The 6,532-nt window shown below is 47.5% G+C and overlaps 1 protein-coding gene across 3 annotated transcripts in view; it reads right to left on the reverse strand.

Moving 5' to 3' along the window:
* The window catches only part of ANAPC4 (anaphase promoting complex subunit 4), a 170,924-nt gene extending 164,780 nt beyond the window's left edge, over positions 1–6,144 (reverse strand). For 2 of the 3 annotated variants that reach the window (XM_073602472.1, XM_073602470.1), the window contains exon 1: positions 6,068–6,144. The gene's annotated coding sequence lies outside the window, so the exon portion shown is untranslated. The other variant, XM_073602471.1, reaches the window with a different exon arrangement.
* Between the last annotated feature and the right edge of the window lie 388 nt (positions 6,145–6,532).

Consider the following 6,532-nt stretch of genomic DNA (forward strand, 5'->3'; position numbering starts at 1 on the left):
TCTTAGAAAAAAAGCGTATGGAAATTCTCTGAAAATTTGGTTGTCGTTTGGATTTTGTTTGATTTTGGAATGAATGGACTTTACTGAACGAAAGCCACATTCACGATTAGAAATGCGTTTAAGAAAAATTTTCCATCCTGTTCCTTCTAAATTTCACGCCAATGCGGTCAAAAACAAATGTCAATTTGACCACAATCAAAAGAAAAAACAAACTTTCTTAGAACCTTCTTTCGGGCTCAGGCTTATCGGGCTCAGGTGAGTAAAACGGGGGGGCTGGGGGGCCAGTCAATGTCAGAAGTTTTTTCACCTTAATGCATAGGATGTATTAAGGTGAAAAAAACACAAGGGTTTACAACCCCTTTAAATCTTTTGAATGACACCTCAATGTTCTGAGAATGTTGATACACTTTTTACTAAGAGCCCTTTCACACTGAGGCGCTTGAAAACTGCCTATAAAATACTGAGCACTTTTCAGGCGCTATCGGTTTTGAAGGTCACGTGACTCAAAAACTGCTTCAAGAACCATTTTGAGGCGCTTTTGAACCGCCTCCCATTCATTTCAATGGAAAGGGGTGTTTTTTTTTTTTAACACTCCAAACATGCTCCAAAGATGCTGCTTGCAGGAGTTTTTTCCACCTCCTCTCCAGCGCACTGCCCCAGTGCGAAAGCATTCATTGATTTTAATGGAAATAGGGTTTTGTGAGCTTTTCAGGTGCTTTTTTTTAGCGCCAAAGTAACTGAAAAGTGCCTCAGTGTGAAAGGGTTCTAAGACTTTTCGTTTGAAATTCTATCCATCTATGGCCAGCTGAAATGTTGCAGAGCAGAATAGTTGTGACTGAGCAGGGTGGGATGTCAGACCGCTGGAGACAGGCGGCTTCTCTCACGCGCAGTACAGCAGTTCTGATTTTCAGCATGCTGTTGAAGGGGAGATTGAGATATGGCACTTCCTGTTGTAATGTGACAACCGGCTTCCAATAGTGCAGTTGCATTGTCACCCTGTTACATCCGACAGACAGCTTACACATACCAGTGCAAGGTCCTGTAAAAAAAATATTGGGTATATGAATGGGAGCAGTTCACACTGGTGCATTGCACTAGTTTGCAGTAGAAAAAAGTAGACTAAGCCCTACTTTCAGCGCAACGCACATCAATGCAGCAGCCGGTACAGCTTAGCGCCTCTGCTATGCAGGAGACCCTTTCCATATTCCAGGAAGTAACAAAAAAAGTACACGTTAAAGTGAAACTTTAGTCAGAAACTTAAAGCAGCTCTTCAGTCATTTTTTCATATTTCCATCTATTAAATCTTCTGCCCTTGTTGTTTTAACTTTGGATAGTAAAACATTTTTTTTCTGAGAGGTAAATACCTTACACAGCCCACTTCCTGTTTCTTGTCTGGTAAAAAGCCTAGGCTAATGACATCATGCACAGCTCTCACTCTCCTGAGAGTTTGCCAGGAGGGGGGGGGGGGGGGGGGGGGGGGGTGAGTCATAAGAGGGCCAATGAGAGCTGCAGAGCTGGAGGTGTGCCTCTGTGTGTCTGTGTACATCCAGAAAGTGGACAGGCAGCAGATTCAGCTGCCCACAGTTAAAATGGATTCAGCCAGACTCAGTGGAGGGAGATTTCTGCAGCATATTTGGCAAGTACAGAATAACAGTATATATAAAATAATATGCAAAGTGGTTGGAGGGAAGCTTCAGAATGGCAAAGATGTTTTTATCACAAATTATGTGAGCAGACTGCAGTTTCTCTTTAAGTACTGCCAGATCACTTCAGGCTGGCCCCTTTTGCAGGTATAGCTATGTAAAACATTAAAAATAAGTGCCTATATGGTTTAAAATCCAGTAATACACTGTCTCACCCTGCTCTGCACATGCTCAGTTGCTCTCCATTTTTAGGCACTGCTGAGTTTGTAGAGGCCGATCTGCTGACAGCCTTAAAGCGCAATTAAACCCTCCTGTCCTTTACAGCCAGGGAAGCTACTTCTGTTTGATCTGCAATTGCCATGGTACTTCACATGTGATCAATTATGACTCCAGGCATTTGATGATTTGACAGTTTGGTTGAGGACAACAAGCAAATGTGACAGTTAGCAATACCGGCATTCCAGGAATGTAACTGTTTTTTGAAACCATTAAACTGATAGTTTTAGTTCTCCTTTATGATTTACTGCTGTTCAGGGGCTCTTAGCTTCAGCAAAACAGCAGCCTCTGGCAAGAAGAAACAGGAGCAATGCTGGAGGCAATTTACAGTACACACACATTTTGGTCGCATAATTATTAATGTGGAATGTATTTATCAAGTTTTTATGGGTAAAGTTCAGTTTTAAGGCCTCATTCACATGGGAGTACTGATCTGTACACCCACAGAAGGGTGGGTCTTCAGCCACCCAGGATGTCCAGGTGTTCCATGTATCCCCATGCAGGCAGTCATATTTATGTCTATTACAACGCAGCGGCACTGACGCAGACATTTGGAGACAACACATACATGGCTGTCAAATTAGGACCAACAGCTGTGTTTGTGCCACAACCACGGCCGCTGATAATGTAGTACAGCCGGCCCTCCTGTACCGGGGCCCGAGCACCTGACGAGCAGGAGTACTGTCATATTGCTGACACTGATCCCATTGATCTAGCTGCAGGCACTTTTTCCATGCTTCCCCCATTCACCCACGGCTCCCGGGTGGGTATACATCATTGGCCCCATTAGTTCATTCACATGGGCCCAAGAGGCTGTATCATGGAGGGATTCTTTTTACTTATTCGGGTGCAGGCGGATTAACACTATCCTGCTCGTATTTGTCAATAATGACAATAAAGTTCCAGGCCTCGCGGAGTCACAGCAGCTTCTTTATTGCCTGCCTCCTTCAGCAAGTAAATGCTGAGGAGAGGATGGGCACGGGCTGAGGGGGATATAGTGGCAGCGGTCATCATCATCACCAGTGTAGTGTCTGTGTGAAGTGAGGGAAGTGGGAACCATCAAGGCTGCAGAGGATCATTTTTCTTCGAAAAGGTTCAGTCACAGCCAAGACTCCCCCCTTCACCTAAGCCATGCCCTGGGTGTTGCCCACGATTGAATTATACAACAGCTAAATGTGATCATCTTCAATGATGGATGATCACATTTAGCTGCTGTACACTTCATCATCATGATTATTCCACAGTAAAAGTGCTTTGAGCCACTGCACCTGTACTGTGTGATAATGAGGATGACCATAGAAAGGCAGTGAATGCATCCTTGGGCGCAGACATGCATCTCCTGTGCAGGGACTTTTACCAGCATGGTGTTGTGTGCATCCCTAGGCCGGTGTCTCGTTTATTTCTATTGGGACACATGGCTGCATGGACACAGACACTGTTACCCAATATGTTTTGCAGGTACGTGTCCCAATAGGAATAAATGAGACACCTGGCCGGGGGATGCATGCAACGCCGTGCTGGTAAAGGTTCCTGCACGGGAGATGCATGTCTGCGCCCCATGTGAATGGGCCCTTACATTTGTGTTTGCGGGGTTGGTAAAAAGATCGTATGTGTGTGTTTTTTACTGCCCCAACCACTCCACCTTATACTGCAAAGGAGGAGAGATAACACCGTATTTATCGGCGTATAACACGCACTTTTTTCCCCTTAAAATCTGGGGAAAATCGTGGGTGCGTGTTATACGCTGATCCCCCGCTGATTGTAAGCATTTTGGCAGCTTTCGGCGGCTCTCGCAGTCCCACGTGAGCCGCCAAAAGCCGCCGAGACACGCAGAAAATGGGCGATTGTGGCGGCGCCATTTTTAAACGGCAGTAGTCTGCAAATGACACAGGGGCAAGGCTGCAATGATGGACAAGGCTGCAGATGGACAAGGCTACAAATGGACACTGACAAGGCTGCATTGATGGGCATTTAAATGTAAGTTTTTTCCTTAAAATTCCCTCCCAAACTTGGGGTGCATGTTATACGTTGGCGCGTGTTATACGCCGATAAATACGGTATATGCTGTGGTCGTGATGCTTCTTGTGCAGGTAAAATTATCCCTGTTGTTAAAGTGGAGTTCCACTCAAAAATGGAACTTCCGCATTAAGGAAAGATGATTCCCTGACATGCCACATTTGGCATGTCATTTTTTTTGGGGGGGGGGGGGGGGAGCAGAAACCTTCTTTTTAGAGGGTTCCAGCTCCTACTCTTCCTCCTGGCGCACCCGCGGTGCCAGAAGTAAGATCACCTCTCCCCCTTCCCTCTCGGCAATCATCTGGGACACATCACAGATCCCAGATGATTGCCTGGCCAGTCACAGCGCGCCTCGCGCATGTGCAGTGCGTGCCAGGCTGTGAAGCCACAGCCGGGTGCCCACAGTGACTATGCTGGTGCCGCAGAGAGGAGGGGGAGACCAGCGGGGGTTCGTTCCCCCACATCGCTGGACCCTGGGACAGGTAAGTGTCCGATTATTAAAAGTCAGCAACTGCAGTATTTGTAGCTGCTGACTTTGAATTTTTTTTTTTTAAGTTCAGCCACCCCCCGCCCCTGTTTTCCTGGGCTCTCCCATTCCATCAGGTTGGGTTGGCAGCCTACAAAGCAGAAGGAGGAACATCTGTTTCTCCCTCCCCTCAGTGACAACTGAAGCCAGAAGCTATGAGGATTTCATCACTTTCAGTTTCAGTTCTGTATTCACCTGGATGGTACCAGCCAGGAAAGCAGCCAATCAAATCAATAGGTTGCCTTGGAGGGCAGAGGAGGGATCAGGGGTCTAATAAACTCCAGATCTCTCCATAAAGAGTAGCTGTCACTGCCCAAGGTATCATAAATATCACTTGAGGACAAAGTTGCATTTTTTTGAGGTGGGTGCAGGGGTCAGGATCAGGTGTGGCCCCAGGGGCGGGGTCCCTGTCAGGTAGGCTGTATGGGCCCCGTTATTTCTAACAGCGGCCCTGGCCACAAATGCATCCCAATACACATGAATGGGACTGCCTCCTCGTGGATATGCAGAATCCCATGTGGGTAAAGACGGCCCTTAGCACCAATTTCAGTACCCGGTGTGACTGAGGGCCTGTTTACACTGGAACGCAGTGCAGGAAAGGTGCGTTCTGTGTGCCTTTCCCACACAACACGTGAACATGCCGCAATGCGGGTGCAAATTACTAAATGGCACAAAAAAATCCATCCATACAACTGTAGCCTGTGTGTGGCCACTAACGATGAGCTTGGGCGTGTTCGCAATTCCACGCGCCCGCCAGGAAGCTGACACTCCGCAGCGCTAATCACAGGAAGTGAGACATTTCCCGATCTGTGCAGCCGCGGCTTGGGAAACGTCTCACTGCCTGTGAGAACAAACCACTTAGTACAGCAACACCATGCGATTCTGTGCAACCTGTAAATATAGCGCTTCTACTACTTTTTCTACATAATCCAGCAAAACACAACAACACCACTCAACCTGGATAACCAGATAATGAATGGAAGTGTGCGGTGCTCCCCGCCTCCTGTTATCGGGAACTTCTATGAGAGAAAGCATTACAACCCCGCACTACAGACACTCAGGAATACTTTATTCAGGACGTGATAAACATGAACACGTCTGCTTCCAGGATCACACGTTTCAGCCCTGTGCGGGTCTTAGTCATAGCAACATGCTTGTTACACACGGCTGAAACGCGTGAGCCTGGAAGCAGACGTGTTCATTTTTATCACGTCCTGAATAAAGTATTCCTGAGTGTCTGTAGTGCGGCCCACCCCGCTTTATCTCATGACCTGTTCTGTGTTCAGCGGTTCATTGAAATGAATGGGATATGAAAACCAGAGCGTGTGAATGGGGCCCTCAGCACATCAATGTACATGTGATAACCACAGTTCTATGTGAATGGACCCTAAAGATACACTGACTGAAAGGAGTACTCCATGTTAGACTGACTACTACCCATATAAAATGTAAGACTGACACCGAGCAGACACATCCTCCTCAGAGAACACCCGAGGAGCCGCTGTACTGAAGACACACAACACCCGAAATGTCCGATTCCCGCCATTCATCAATGGAAGATTTATACTGTACAGCTCTGTATAGCGAGCACACCGACAACACGTACCCAGCACCAGGACCTTCGCTGACGTCGCCGTCACGTGATCCGCTCTGGGAGGGGCGGAGTGGAGCTCTAGGAATGGTGCTGGGGGCGGGGCTTATTTGTTGGATATAAACTTTAGTATAGGCGGCTTGTAATGGTGTGCTCGCTGTACCGTATACTTCTATAGGGACAGATCGCAGCTACAGAGGTCTGGAAAAGCAGGAGGTTCCTTCCATGTGTCGGGGATGCAGGCTGTATGGTGTGAGCGGAGGAACACAGCAGGACAAGTAGGTAAGTATGAGAATAGAGGACAACCCAGCCTGGCAGGAGGAGCTCCGATCATTTATATATAAAGAGAGTAAAGTCAGCATCTCAAATCTTGTATCTGCTGACTTCTAATAAACAGACACTTACCTGCCCATGTCTCCCGAGCCGCCCTCGCCTGCCCATGGATCCCGAGCCGCCCTCGCCTGCCCATGGATCCCGAGC

This window comes from Aquarana catesbeiana, linkage group LG10 (assembly GCF_042186555.1).
Source record: "Aquarana catesbeiana isolate 2022-GZ linkage group LG10, ASM4218655v1, whole genome shotgun sequence".
Classification (NCBI taxonomy): domain Eukaryota; kingdom Metazoa; phylum Chordata; class Amphibia; order Anura; family Ranidae; genus Aquarana; species Aquarana catesbeiana.